The 16,023-nt window shown below is 43.3% G+C and overlaps 1 pseudogene; it reads right to left on the bottom strand.

The window, feature by feature from the left end:
* Positions 1-386: 386 nt before the first annotated feature.
* On the bottom strand, positions 387-3,903 carry LOC147460642 (uncharacterized; annotated as a pseudogene).
* Positions 3,904-16,023: the final 12,120 nt, after the last annotated feature.

Raw genomic sequence — 16,023 nt, forward strand, 5'->3', positions numbered from 1 at the left:
GCATATGCGGGGTATTGGGGCATCATTGCTAAGCATTTAGATGCATTCTGGGTCAAAAACGACTAGGTCAAAAACTCACTGTTGTTAATAATCGCGATTTTTGCGTTTGACCTAGAGTGAGATTTGAAACCATAAGCATATGTTCTTAGGTCTTATAAACATGTCCTAGAAGTTTCGTAACATTTGGATGTCATTTGATGATGTAATGGTTATGATTTGTTTGCCGATTGGCGATTAGCTTTTGGTAACTTTGATCATTTGAGTGTTGCTTGAGTTAGATGCGAGTTTTTTGCTGTTTTCCAAGAGATTGACAGCCTCTTGTAGCCTCTATGCACTAGTCGAGTCAGCTTCGTCCCATGGATTGACAATTATATTTGTGGTTCTCGCTATTTCTGCAATAAAATAAGAGTGAGGTTAGAAACCTGTCCCACATCCACCATCACCATGGTGCCACCATTGCTCACCCTTGCCATGGTTCCACCATCACCGTCATGGCCACGTGGAAAATCTCTCTCTCTCTCTCTCTCTCTCTCTCTCTCTCTCTTATACCCAAGAGATGTATCCCTCCTCCCCTATTACATTTTACATACAAGGCACCTCTCTCTCTCTCTCTCTCTCTCTCTCTCTCTCTCTCTCATGCCAAAAGGATGGTAAAAAGAAACTCTTTTCCCTCATGTTCCCTTCAAAAATTATTTTGAGCTCTCTCTCTCTCTCTCTCTCTCTCTCTCTCTCTCTCTCTCTCTCTATGATCGAGAATACTAGGTAGCTTTAAAAATCCCTTGGGTTTTTTAATTATCTCATTTTTTCCTTTAAAAGAAAGCACATGAACAAGCGAAAATGCTTAATATCCATTTCTAAAAAAAATAATCCATCTATATATTTTCTAAAAACGTGGATAAAACTCGGACAAAATAACTCGAGAAGTGATGTTTTAGAGGAAAATTTTTTATCTCGCGTTCTCTCTCTCTCTCTCTCTCTCTCTCTCTCTCTCTCTCTAAAGTAGTAACTTGGAACTTACAAAGGCTACGTGTTCTCTCCCTATCTCAATCTCTTATCCTCCCACCAAAAAACACGTTATCATCTATTTGCTGCCCACCTTAGCCAACTAACACAATCACTACCATAATTCATTAATAGCAAGTGCCTAAAACTATAAAAAAACCTCTACGCTCTCTATAAACGTACCCGAAGGTACTGTATGGCATCAATTTTTCTCTGCGCTACCTTCTAGCCGGCACTAAGTGGTGTGTTGATACACCTTCAAGCATAATATACTTACTACAATACCCACACCATCTTTCTCTATTGCTCAAGCTATTCGTAGGGTCTTGATACCTACTACATACACCTCTGTAAACACACACACACACACACACACACACACACACACACACACACACACACACACACACACACACACACACACACACACACACACACACACACACACACACACACACACACAATCCCTACGGTTTGGGTTGATTCTCACAGAACGAAACCTATCACATACGCCTATGTGAGAGCACACACCAGATTACACACACACACACACACACACACACCAGATTACACACACACACACACACACACACACACACACACACACACACACACACACACACAAACAATCCCTATTTTTTGAGTTATTCTTAGAAAATGTAACTTAAGGCTACATACTATAGGTTGTGACTCTCGTACATGCACGCAATATTACTCCAATAGCAGTTAACGCTACATGAACCTACAATAAACGGCTTGAAGGTATCTCTCTAACCACACACGGTCACGACGAGAATCGACAAAATAATAATCTCCTCCGGAAACAACCCTTGATACCTCTGTCATGGCGGGAACTTCAAACTAGGTAGACTTTTAGTCTACTGAGATGGTTTTTTTGCTTTTTAAAGGTTTTTAATTAAAAGCATAATCTTTCGTACAAAAGAAAGGCTAGATTGTGATCTTTTAAAGTATCTGTATCATACAAGCTAACTTGGAACTAGTTTTAGCATACCTTTATACGATGTTGCTTCATCATTTTTTTACTATGTCCATATTTTTGGCTTTTTTACGACTAGTTGCCTGGTATCAGAATACGCAGTGTTTTATATCAAAAATTGCGGATAAAAAATAAGACTCTTGTACATACATTGAGCACAATCATGTGGCAGGTTTGGAATAATCATATAACCATATGTAAAAAAATTAATAAATATAGATGTAAAGGTTTCATCAGGATTAATGGACAATCTCAATTATGTTAAAAATAAAAGGATGCTGACACACTATGGCATTATCAAGAGAATGACAATAGCGATAAAAATTCACAGATAAATAAAAGCATGAAGGTATGAAAAATCCTCGAGGTGAGGTAACCGGGTATGGTTTGATAAATGGTTTTCTTTTTTATAAAAACCATTTAAAAACAGAGGAAATTGTGCCAAAATTTTCAAAAAATTCCAGGAAACCTTGTAAGTTTTAAATATTTTACCTACATAAAAGTTAGTTCTTAAGCTGTTACTTCCCATAAAAAGAAAAAACATAAGCAATAGGGTGAAAGCATGTTAACCTGTCATGCTTTTTCATGTCCCGGACAATGCTAACTAGCACAATTTTGACATATGCTAACTAGTACAATAACTTGAGCTACATCTCCAAGATCTATGACATATGATATATCAATAGAAAGCACTTGAAACAAGGAATCCAAATGTACAACCTCCGACAAATTTTGATATTATTTGTAAAAAATTTACCGTACGCCCAACTTTTTGAAGATGTGCTAACTCGAAACTGCTAACTAGCACAAAAATCGCGACAGGTTAGCATGCTTTCACCCAATATTCTTTTTATGTATGTTGTCCTAGCTGGGAAGCTAATATGATGTTCAATTACCTCACCCTCCTCCTTAATGATCTCTTTACACAAAAAGACCCCTCCCTTTTATCATGAAACTGATTGTACTTATTATGTGAAGGGAGATACATGTATTCCACTCCCAGAGCATAGGCTTTCCTTGGAGGATGCTAATCCAAACATGCATAAGTTTAAGTACTTACCCAATGGAAAACTTCGACCGCTTGCCACATAAGGGATTTGCCAGAAGGATGTGGACCAGGGTTTCTTAGCAAACCTGAAGTTTCCAAAAAACCAGACCATACCATTGCAGGAAAGAAAACCATTATAAAAAGGATTATGCCAAAGTGGAAAGCAAAAAACCTACCTCGTAACATATACAAGGAGAGTGAGGGGATTTAGGGCTGTGAGACAATGATAACAAGCAGAATGAGTTGTTTGGATATCTGTCTTCCCAACAAGGTTGTCCAAGTTCTAACTGGATGCTTTTTTTGGATGGTGGCATGTTCAATCTCCTACCAGAAAGGGATGTATCAAAATAATTTCATTTTATAAAAAGTTTCCTTTGTCTCTTGTCATTCAATTGTAGTTTTTCATGTGTCAGTATATGGTTCTTAAATGAAGGGATCTCAAATTTAAACTCTCTCTCTCTCTCTCTCTCTCTCACTCTCTCTCATTGAAAGCCCTTGCATGCTATATAAGGGGAAAGGAGATTGCAAGTAACATGTATGTGGGGGCTACCAAGGCAAGTGAGGGAAGACATGGGGTGTATTTGATCGGGGTTGGTGGTAGCACTACCATTGAAGAAGGTTCGAGGTGCCAAGTACAATGAGGATAGGGAGTTGATGGTTGCAAAATGGGCTAGGTCATATGGTTGATGGGAGAGAGTTGGTTGCAAGGTCGCAAGCAGGACGGTATTTTCCATGAGCAACAAAAGGGTGCAAGTTGAGAAGGAGGATGATGCTAAAGACTGGGTGCAATAAGGTGAGCCTTGAAGGATGGAGGTGTGGTGCAGGTGAAGGGCTGCTTGGTGCTATAGACCATCATCCAGTGGATAGGCCACTACAAGGCATATGTGGAGGTTGGAGAGCTATTGGTTTGTAGCACAATAGAATATACAAATTTCGAAGGGGCAAAAGAGAAGGGAGGAAGTTGTGCTAAGGCTACTTATAATTGAACACTAGTGCTCACTACGAGCTAGTGCATGAGAGAGAGACAGAGAGAGGATGTGAGGGGGAGAGAGAGAGAGCTTTCCATCTCTTTTCAATCCAAGTAAAAAAATAAAAAAACAATATCTACGAGCCTTTTTAAAATGCATTATATTTAAAATATCAATCTTGGTTTTAATCTCATGCTCACGCTCATGGTGCACTGAGTTCAAGCATGAGAGAGAGAGAGAGAGAGAGAGAGAGAGAGAGAGAGAGAGAGAGAGAGAGAGAGAGAGAGAGAGAGAGAGAGAGAGAGAGAGAGAGAGAGAGGATGCTAGAGAGAGATGGAGAGAGAGAAGAAAAGTGGAGAGAGAGAGAGAGAGAGAGAGAGAGAGAGAGAGAAATGATGCCATGACATGGGGTATAGCTCTAGTTAAAGGAAGATTTAATTGTTAACACTCTCTCTTCATCTCTCTCTAGCATCATCTCTTCTCCCCTCTCTCTTTCTCTCTCTCTCTCTCTCTCTCTGTCTCTCTCTCTCTCTCTCTCTCTCTCCCACTTTTCTTCTCTCTATCTCTCTCTTTCGTGCATGTTCGAACTGAGCGCTAGCGCCCACCATAAACGAGAGAGAGAGAGAGAGAGAGAGAGAGAGAGAGAGAGAGAGAGAGAGAGAGAGAGAGAGAGAGAAATCGTATTAAAAATGAGATTGTACATATTCTATGAAAATATTTAACAATAACATTAACATATATTGATGCTTATTGTTGGTCTAGGTATGTATGACCAATTGTGGGTGTATGAACATACTCTATTGCTACATTTTCTTACAATCTTTTATAACAATAACATATACATGCTTATTCTTGCACTCAAGACATTTATGCATGCATAGAGTGAAGAGAGGCAACCCACTAAAGAGGGACAGGGAAGAAAAAGATATATATATATATATATATATATATATATATACACACGCACGCACACGCACACACACACACACACACATATATATGTATCAATATCTCTTACTATTTTCCCCCTCTCTCTATATCCATCCCTCTCTCTCTCTCTCTCTCTATATATATATCTATATATATATATATATATATATATATATATATATATATGAGAGAGAGAGAGAGGAGGGTAGGGAGAAGGATAGAGAAAGTGAGAACAAAGAGATGGGAATAGTGAGATTGATATAAATATAGGCTTGGGTGTCAATTAAAATATATCTAGATTTCCATTGAGCTCTAAAAGATTCTCCCCAGCAGCTTTGTCGTGCAAGGTTAGTTTTCTCTTGAATATTATGGGAAGTGAACATTTGTTGCTTGATTGCCCTGCAAGATTTTCCATGGTCAATCCTAGAGATTATGGGGGTAGTAGTAACATGGGGATGTTTGCCATCATTTCCACTCCGAATGGTGAGATTCAGAAGGGTGAAAGATGGTGTGACATTATGTCATCAATTTCAATTTGTATTGGATTCAACGCTATCCACAAAATTTATGTTGGTCACAAATATGGGTGTGGATATGTCTTCAAGATCAAATGTTTCAATGGTGGAGTTGTCTGACAGCTCCACTGATGAAAAAGAAGGTTTTGTTGCTAGAAACTCAACCAAGAAACTTTAGGAACAAGCCTCCAAGAGAGTTGAGTCGGTAGTAACCATAGAGGCTTTGATCGTGCAGCACAGTGTCGTGAAGGCAGACATGCATGAAAAATTTATGGTAGAGGGGTATAGCACAAAGAAAATCATATACGGCCTGCAAACATATTACTTAATCTTCCTTCGCTCTACCGCGGCTTGGATTTAAACCACAATATGTTTATCCATTAGAGCAAGCTGACAAATGAGGGTCTGCTTCATGTGTTCAACTGTCATCATACGACATAAAACATAATTGTAATTAAATTGTGTCGATCATCCCCTACTGCCCACATTCAATTATATGGCACAAAATGTTATTGCTAATTTAATATTGTAATTCTTTTTGTGGGAATTCATAATTTGAAAGGGTGACTTGTGTCTTACTGTTCTTCTACTATGTGCGAAGCATATTTTTTTGTTAGTACATGTTAGCTGCTGATTTAATATTGTAATTCTTTTTGGAGAAACTTGTGATTTAATAGGGTGGCAGGGTGGTGTGTATCTTCTTGTCCTACCTCTATGTTTGAAGCATAATTTCTTTTTCAATGTAGAGGTGAGATTGAGGGTTCAATTGGATTCTGAAATAGCAAAGAAAGCTCCCTCCAACGAGGGCATGGAAAGCTTTTTCCTTGCAAACACTACTCCAATGAAAGGATTAGAAAAGCTCCCTTGCAAGCTCCCTCCAAAATCTCTCTCCATTCCCATCCCCAATATTGGCATGCTAGAACATGCCATAGAGGATAGAGGATATGATTCCTTACATTGCCTTCATGGGCCCGCTCCTCAACCTTGTCAAATGTAATTGGAAAGAGTTCTTGAAACCGGTGAAAAGATTTTTGTGGAAGAATAACACCAAAGACTCGATACCTTGGCAATGGGCAAAATAGGAGGTAGTGGCTAGGCCAACACGGTGGTATCAAGATACTCAACCATGTCATTCATGCTGAGGCCCAATGTGTAGCAAGACCAAACATGGCTATTATGACAAAGGATATGATGGGCAAGGCAAAGCTTTACTCTCATGGTGGCCAATTGAAAGGGATAGAGGTCCATGACAAACTTTTGGCCCCTCAGTGGTCCATCATGAGGCTTGGTGCACAACGGGTGAGCTTATATGTAAATGAAGTAGAGCAATGGAGGCACTGGAGTGGGGAAAGGTAACTAGATAATTTTTAGAACTCCATAACACACTAGCCCCCTTGAATCTCCAAAGCTAGCAGCATGGTAGTAAATCCTTTTTGGAGTGAAATTTCCAGAAAGGTGAATAAAAGGGACTCAATCGCTTGGCCCATTTTTGGGACAACAACAGTAAGAGTTGGAAAGATATAGAACACACAATTTCACCACGATGGCACTGAAAGATTGCTGGTCAACAGAGATGTGGAAAGGCTAGACAATCTCTTGATGCCTATCTGTGAGTCCAACTTTGAGTGGAAAGCCTGGTGATGGCCTAAGAGCAACCACTTCTTTAAACTGCATACCAAGACCATCTACCATGCTATGCTATTCAAGGCTAATTGGTTTCCCCCCTTAACATATTGTGGGGAAAACAATGGCTAGAAGCTAGATGGGTAGTAGTAGCAAAAAACATATGGTACCCACAATGGCCTCTAGCAATAAAGATATTTCTATGGAAGGTGCTATGGGGAGCCTTGCCGACAGGCACCAAAATCCTATTTCAAAGGCATCGGGTCAGATAGGTGTTTAGAGTGCAGAACTGCAAGTGAGGATCCCTTCCACTTATTCAAGGAGTGCCCTGCAATTAAAGGCTTGCAGGCAAGCTTTGCAAATGGGTCCAAAGGACATGGAAGCTAGGGTTCTATAAGAATGGCTTGTTCCTAGGAGGGAAAGCAATTGAAAGCCAAGCACTACTGATATGTACTCAAACTGTCAGATTCTTCTATTTTCAGCACCTGTGGAAAGCCAAGAACCATCGAATTTTTGAGAACTACACCATGGCAGCTAGCTTCAAGGACATTATCCATGAAAGCAATGAACTGATTATTGCCATGGGGAAAAGAAGAATTCAAACGAGTGGAGCTAACCATCTCTAGCCGTCATGGTCTCTTGCAATATAATGGTTCGCCATTACTTGGCGCTTGTGTAAGCCTTCTATTGTCTCAAAACGGCCCCTCAAGACTCGATATAAACTTGAGGCGGCTGTACATCTTTTGCTTTTTAATACAATACATCGACTCACTATTGTTGGAACAAACCCCCCCCCCCCCCCCCCCCCCCCCCCCCCAAAAAAAAAGAAAAAAAAAACGAGGACATAGGAGAAAGGAGCCCATACGTTCATCTGCATTTGTTTAGTTAGTAAGGGGTCACATGTATCTCTCCATTTTACTTTATTACTTTAGAATGCTTACGTGCGGCTTCACCTTTTCTTATCATCTTCTCAAAGCTAGGTCTACATAGTCGTTAAAGAGCCAATTAGAATGACAAAAACAAAAAGGTACTATTTTCCATTTTCTCAATAAAAAACACTCGAACCCTTTTCTTTATTGCCTTAAAGAAATCCATTGTTTAAAATCGACTCAATCACATATGGGTATGGTCGCATGCACTTGTTAAGCAGCCCTACTATCCCATTTCTCATTGGTCAGTATGGCTCACTAAGTGCCATCATTACAATCCGATAGGGTTGGTCAGTTGTTCGGCAAGAGGGCCATGAAAAGGGCTTGCTAGTGTGGCAGGGCTGCTACCCAATGGTTACATTTCGTCGAAGGTGATCATCGCAATGAAACCAAGATCCCACCAATTTCAAGGGAATGCGAACAAAAAAGTTCACCTTTTACGTGATTTGATGGAGAGTTAATGGACGCATTCTCTCTACACACAGAACCAACTAATGACATGTTGAATAGCAGGGTGGCATTGCACATGACTAGGCTCTTTGTGTAACAGGGGCTTGCAAAAAATGTTCAGCAATGGTTCCTACTATTATTCGCTCCACTTTAGTTTATTAGACGGAATCTGCTCATATATCATTGTGTATTAGCTCGAACAACTTGATAACAGAAAAGCAAATATATAGTTTATTACACGCGGCCATGTCAAGCAAGAGCGCGTGATCCTCCCACATGACTCCACGTGCCCTGTGAGAGTTGACCTCCTTCTCGACGGCGTCTCCCCCCCCGCTTATTCGCTGTACTCCCACAAAACCCATGTTGCAGGGTATCAACATGTCAACCTCCCGGCAAGAGGTCCTCGCCGCACCTATTGGCCTGGCGCAGAGACATAGAGAGAGATGGAGTCCATGCTCTGCACATCCATCGCCTTATGGAAGGACACCACTACGCAGACAGACATAGAGAGAGGCAAAGAGAGTAGCTCATCACTTACACCACGGCCCCACATTGCTCATTTGTAGCTCAACGCAAAATCATGTGTGTACACCGCTAAGACTATTTTCATGTTGAGGTGGAGCTTCTTCTGTCCTTCACGTGCTGCCCATTCAAGCCCAAACCAAAACACACACGCGTGCACTAAACTATCTGGTCCATCTCCATCTCGCACGATCTTGCCTAATTTCCCCCACAGATTCACTGCGAATTTGGGAATTGATACGAAAATGGGCCTCCCCTTGCCCCCATTCTCGGCCTGGTCTGCATCAACAAGCACAGAACTCCCTGCTCTCCGTCATAGTGTATATATAGAACCCCCTCCTACACATCACCTGCATATTCACACTCCGGCTACCTTGTTTCACTGCAGTGGCGAAAGAGAGAGACACGCCCTCATGCAATCTCCTATGCTCGTTTTCGTTTCCTGCCACCATAACCCCCACTGTGTGCCTGCACTGGCGAAAAGCCAGAGAGAGAGAGAGAGAGAGAGAGAGAGAGAGAGAGAGAGAGAGAGAGACCCCCTGACGGTGCAGAAGCGTAGAGACCAAGGAGTGAGCAAAGAGAGAGAGAGAGAATTTTAACATCATAAGAAACCATTCCGAGAGAGAGAGAGAGAGAGAGAGAGAGAGAGAGAGAGAGAGAGAGAGAGAGAATTTTAACATCATAAGAAACCATTCCAAGAGACCTTAAATATTTATCTCAATTACTACGTGTGGAAAGCCCCCCCCCCCCCCCCCCCCCCCCCCCCCTTCCCCCTTTTCTTAATTTGCAAAATATCTTCTATGATTCCGATTAATTCAAACGTTTGCAATAGATAATAGATAGTGCAAACGTTTGAATTAGACGGAATCTAAAGAGATCCCTTGACTTGGGGCTCAAAAGGAAAATGGAAGGAAAAAAAAAACCTCTTTCCACGTGGAGGAGTGCCAATGCCAGTAGATATTTCTCTCTCTTGCTAAAAGCTAAGATATGTTTGTACAAGTATTTCGAGGAGCTTCACTTGTCAAGTGTACGCGCTGCTAGGGCAGGTTCGGGCTCCATTTGTTTCACTTTTTGTCTCTTGTTGCCTGCGTTCCATCGTGACGCATTCTCTCTCTCTCTCTCTCTCTCTCTCTCTCCCATTGTGTGGTGCGATGGGGAGTTTCTCCCTACGAGGTATGCTCAAGCCAAAGGGTTTGCAACTATGTGGTGCAATGGGGGATTCTTGCCCTCGAGGCAAGCAACATCGCAGGTTGCAGGTGTAGAGACAAAGAGACGCAAGAGCAGGGTAGGAAGAGCGTGAAGATAAGCTGATGCAGAGAGAAACGTTTTTTTTTTTGCTATGCTTGGTCAATGGTCGGATACCGTGGTCTACTAATGTTGAATGGAAGTGGTGTCTGGTGGTCAATGATTGGTTTGTATGTTGAATGTGTTGCCGCTATGCGCGTAGTTATGCTGAGAGCAGAGAGAGAAGGGAAGCCAATTGTCCATGCTTTCGTGTGTCGAGTGCCATCCCTGACGGGCTTGCAAGACAAAGACAGAGAGACGGAAAGGATATGTGAGGTGATTGCTCGACTAGACCTATGCAAAGCCAGAAGCAGGTATAAGTAGCAGGGAGGGTTAACGTGCTAAGTAGTAAGGCCATGATGTCTTGGCATAAGGCTTGAGGCCAATAGATGATGAGGTGGCACAAGGGTGCTGGTAGCGATACTGATAGCAATGGTGCAGCCTTGTTTTCTCTCTCTCTCTCTCTCTCTCTCTCTCTCTCTCTCTCTATGTCTCTCTTCTCTGTTTTGTCCCTGCAAGCCTGCGGAGGAAGCGGGGAGCATGACGTAGGCGGCTGGGCGGAGGGGGCGAGCACCTTATGGTCTAGGCGCCCCCCCCTCTCTCTCTCTCTCTCTCTCTCTCTCTCTCTCTCTCTCTCTCCGTGTTCACCTGCATCGATTGGGCTTGCCATAGATTTGCCGCTTTCATGCATGCAGGTGTTGGTCCATGCAAGACTGAAGTGAGAATCGCAACAGGTGTTGAGGAGCTCGGTAACGCAAACGACGTGTGAACGATAGGAGCTTGCATGCTTGGGAAATAGGCCGGGAGGGAATCTGAATAGATTTGTCCTAATCAAATGACTTAGAGCGAATCTGAATAGATTTGTCCTAATCAAATGACTACCTAACGTTTGCACTACCTTATTTTCACAAAGAACAGAAAACTCGTCGGATTTTTATAGCATCTCGCTAGCAAATTCTTTGCAACTTAGTCACAACAAGTGTGAACTACTTAGTCACAACAATGACCTACACAAGCCTAGGTATGTCCTTGCAATCATTTTTGCATTTCTTTTCTTAGGAATCTATTGAGATGCTTTGGTGGGTTTGGGGTCAAAAAAAGGCAGAGGCGACACATGGGGAGCGAGAGAGATAGTTGTCATCCATCGAAGAGAGAGAGAGAGAGAGAGAGGGAGAGAGCGATACTTTTGGAATGCCATGAGGCGCCAAAGAGTGGTGCTGGCAGCTTCGTTCATGATGATGGTAGGCGGCATACGAGTGCGGTGGATGCGAGAGAGTAAGGTTGTTCAATGGCAAGGAGAAGGGCAGTGATTATGGAGGCGATGGATGTGCGTAGCTAGCTGGAAGTACGCGTGCAGGCAGAGAGGCAAAAGGGTGCTCTCTCTCTCTCTCTCTCTCTCTCTCTCTCTCTGTCTCTCTCACTCACAAAGGTCATTCGGTTGCTTCGCACAATGAGCTTCTGATGCTGGCGAAGACCCGTGGATTGAGGAAATGTGTGGAGAGGACCCCTGTAGGTTGGAATCGCGCTTGCCAATCATCTGGATCGACTCCCTTGCGATGGCTGGCAATTCTGCGTTTTTCCCATGAGGGGCCAGGGGCACGCGACATACGGATGAGATCAGATAGAGGCAGTGCTGGCAAATACGCAGCCAAGGGATGCGCCGAATCAGGTAGGGGAGGGATCGCGGGGTTATTTGCTTTGGCCTTGGGCTACGGTCAACGAGGGGAGAAGGTAGCTAGCATCACGATGCAGGCGAGCGTCCATGGCCATCACAGATTCGATGGTGCAGGGTGACGAGGGCCTGTGACGTGGTGGGTGAGTTTCCTTCCTGAATTGCTGATTCCAAACAAATCACGCTTGCAAATTAATCAATGAAAGCCTAGTTAATTCTTCTAATAAATGAAAGCCTAGTTAATTCTTCTAATAAATGTCCTTAGTACAATTTTGTACTCTTTTGCAGCGGTTGTTGACCATTGGATAAAACTTGTTGAAATTGTTTTTCATCAATATCCATTGAACATTCAAAGGATGTGAAACAAAGTTTGCTATACCCACTTCTTTCCCTCCTCCACGGTGACAACTTAGTAATGCCTCCCTTTTTGGCCTGCGGAAGGCCATAGGGTTTTAGGTGCAAAATTGTTGCAATGCTCAGGCCATTCGATATTGGTGCTGGATGACTGCTACGTGTTATTAGGTTTACTAAAGGTTCATTGAAACAATTTGCAAACCCTTTTCGTGCTGCTCCTGGCAGGTCTCGTCTCTTTTTGCCCTGCTCCTAGTAGAGAAGGTGGCGTGCAGCAAATCTCGTCCTTTCGTGAAGGTGGCACGCAACAAGTATGCGTCTTTTCGTGTTTCTCCTGCCAGAGGACGTGGTACCAACAGGTGTTCGATACGGCAGTGGTGCTTGTTTAATGTCGAAGGCTGGCGCTATCTGGATCGTTTTCAAGATTGTTGAACCGCATGCTTTTAGGGCGACTGCATTCAATGGCGCTGTTGTGTAGCCTTAGGTGGTGAATGCTGTTCGTGTTCGTTCTCTATGCTTGAGAGTAGGTGTTGACAGACACCCGAGAATGTAATGCTTAGAACAATTCACGTGCTTATTGTAGCTTATATAAAAGGCCAGAAAAATGCAGTGTAACAAGCCCTTGTCTCAGCTAGTTGTCATTATATTGTGTCATGCTTTTGTAGACATGGCAGCAAGTATCAAGAATTGTTTTAATGTTTGAGCTTTTGAGCTATCTATCTAGTGGAAGGTTCTCTCTCGGTCCTGCTTTTGTAGATGTGCCAGCAAGTCTCAATATTTGTTTTGATGTTTGAGCTTTGGGCTATCACTATTTGGTGGAAGATTCTCTATTTGCTATTCAATTTCTCTATCCTGATATGCTCCAAGTCCAAATTTAAATTGAGTCAAGTCACCATATGCAAACCAATGTTTTCTTCTGCCAAATTCTGTTGAAGAAGTTGTTGTCGCTTGTGAGGAGTTGAAATTTGATGAACGTCTGTTGTGGATTAGTTTGAGGGTTTGTGTGTTGTGCCTTAAAGTAGCTACAGCCTCTATTATCATGGCATCTGATGGTGGCATTGCTGGTCGTGGTGAAGGGACTGCAAGCAATGCCTCGCCCAACGACGGTGAGAGTATGGAATTCTTTGGAGGTTTGTTTCTCTGGCTCATCAACGGCTTCTTGTATGCTTATGTATGGCGATAATTGATTTAGTTGCCCTATGCTGGTGTTGGTTTTGATTGTCGGTCCTGGTTTCTTCTTGCTTGCGAGCGCGCACTCAAAAACGTTTCCTGCACTGGTGTCATTCTCCCGCTCCTGGTGGTTGGTTTCTATTTTGCTTGCAAGTGATGTACTCGAGACGGTTGCAGTGACATCATTTCATTCCCTGCTTTTTTGAGGTGGCCCTGCCTACTGTGGGCTAGTGTTGCTCCATTTGCTTCTGTTGCATTAGGAGCACCGCTGATTGAGCTGGTTGTTTTCTCCCTTGTCGGCTAGGTTGGGCATGTGTTGATGCTGTTTTTGAGCTTAAATGCGCGTTCGGTCATTGCCTCGTCGATGGTCTCTTGTAATGCTTACCTGTGGTGGTAATTGAATTACTTGCTCTATGCTAGTGTTGTGTTCTGATTCCTGGTCCTGGTTTCTTTCGGCTTGAGTGCGACGCACTTGAGAACATTGTCTTGAGATGGTATTGTCGTCCTAGCTCTTGGTGTTGGTTTTTTCCCCTGCCTGCAAGTGATGCAATTGAGATGTTGGCAGTGACATCGTTCCCCATTTTTTGTGAGGTGGTCCTGCCTGCCATGCTTGAGTCTTGTTCTGCTTGCTTTTGTCACATTAGGAGCACCATTCACTGGGCTGTTTTTTCCCCTCTCGACAACCAACTTTGGCATGTAGTGACGCTGTGTTTCAGTTGAAATGCGCACTTGAGGAATGCTTTTTTTGCTTCGCAAACCTTCTACTGCACAACACTCTTTTGCAGGTTTTGTACTTGAGCTGAAGCGTGTAGGTTGTTATCTTTGATTGATGGGAGTAGCCAGTGCTTGGCATGCATGGCAAGGAAGTGTCTTGCTGGTCTGCTGCATTATGGTGATGTGTGTAAGAGCCAGCTTGCTTTGCTTGCCGTTGTAGAGTAGTGTCTTCCGACTGGCTGAGCCTGTTTTCAGCGTCAAGTATCCTTGCTCCAAGCCTGCATGGCAATCACTACTCTGGTCCCACGTCAAGCGGGTAGCATGGCTGTTGCAAGCTGCTTCAGCTCATTGAACATCGTCTACCTTATGTGTCAGTAGGTCCTTTCAGGGAATATTATCCATGAGCCAGATCTGGAGCATTAGTCTACATTTTTTGTTATGGTTCCTGCTTGGGGTTGATGTGTACCGGGTCTGTTATGCGGGATTGCCCAAGATCACTCCCAGGTTTTGGTTGTGCTTTTGACTATCTTGTACTTCGTAGCAGGCAGTCAGCGAGTGCCCTTGGGTTTTGTCGCTTGGGATTCTCTGCCTGACATCCCTACGTGCCGGCGCAAGCTTCTCCGCATCCTTTCAAGAGCTTCGTTTCTGTGGCTCATTCTTCCTTGAATTTTACAAGTGTGCTTCTTGTTGGACTTTTTTTACGTCCTCTTTCCTCTGCTCAACTAGTCAATGCCACGCTTAATTGGATGCTTCCTTTTCTTGTCCTCCTGCAGAGCTACGCAGGTTCATCGAGTCTCCTCCATGTCCTGCAAGCAAACGTTCATCGCGCTTGGTGGTGTCAAGCTCTGCCGAGTTGCCCCCAAATCCGGGCTTTGAGGAAATCGCAGCTGGGAAGAGGTGTAGGCGTGGCTTGCTTCAAGGAAGCCCTGCTAGACATCCCGCTAGTAGTGCATGTATGGCAAGCGTGCACAATCATTCTTTGTGGAACAAGCTTGACGTGTTTGCGATGTTCTCTGTTGCAATGCACTCTTGAGTGTTGAGTTACGTTAAGATGGTGCTTTGATTTTTTTTGCAGGCAAAGGATACTCTCCACTAGGGGAGGAGTGCACACAAGCACCGTCTTCATCTCAACAGCAGCTTCCTTGCCCAACTCGCGAATTAAGCAAAGCTGCAGCCTCATTTTCTAAAGCTGGCCAATGTTCAGCTGCTCACAATGTCTTGGATAGTGGCAAGCTACTGGACAAAGGGAAAAGCCTGTTAGTCAAGGAAACCTTGATGCTAGAGTCGTGATTAGCGAAATAGATGAAAGTAGTAAACCTTTCTCCATAGAGGGGAAAATATTGAATTGGTATGGCACATATCGTTCCATCTCCCCTGGGTAAAGGAAAAATGCACGTTACTTCAAATTCGACATTGTCGATGCTGATTGCACCGACACGATCACGATCGTCGTTGTGGATCCCTTCATTAAGACCTACACCAGTGAGCTCAAGATCGGCTTGTTCATCAGGATTGATTGTCCTCTTGTGAGGGCTAAAAACCATAATGATGTTGGGTCAACTTTTTTCTCCTTGCATGGTGATGCATCGACAACCATTCGACCTTGTGACCCGTTCCCTGTTTCTTCAGCTTTCTATCCTGAGACCAAGATAAGCACATTTCTTGCTGACACTACAATTTTTGAGACTACTAGCCCACGTCCGCCCTTAGCGACACTTGTGTTTGTTGTCTTGCAAAGTTGTAATTTCCATGAGAGAATTGGCACTACATTCGGGGATTTGGTTTTTGCTGATGGCCCGCGACCTCAGACGACAAAGCAATTGTATGTATCAAAAGCATTGGCTTTAG

Source organism: Adiantum capillus-veneris, chromosome 3 (assembly GCF_014529385.1).
Source record: "Adiantum capillus-veneris isolate H3 chromosome 3, ASM1452938v2, whole genome shotgun sequence".
Lineage (NCBI taxonomy): Eukaryota > Viridiplantae > Streptophyta > Polypodiopsida > Polypodiales > Pteridaceae > Adiantum > Adiantum capillus-veneris.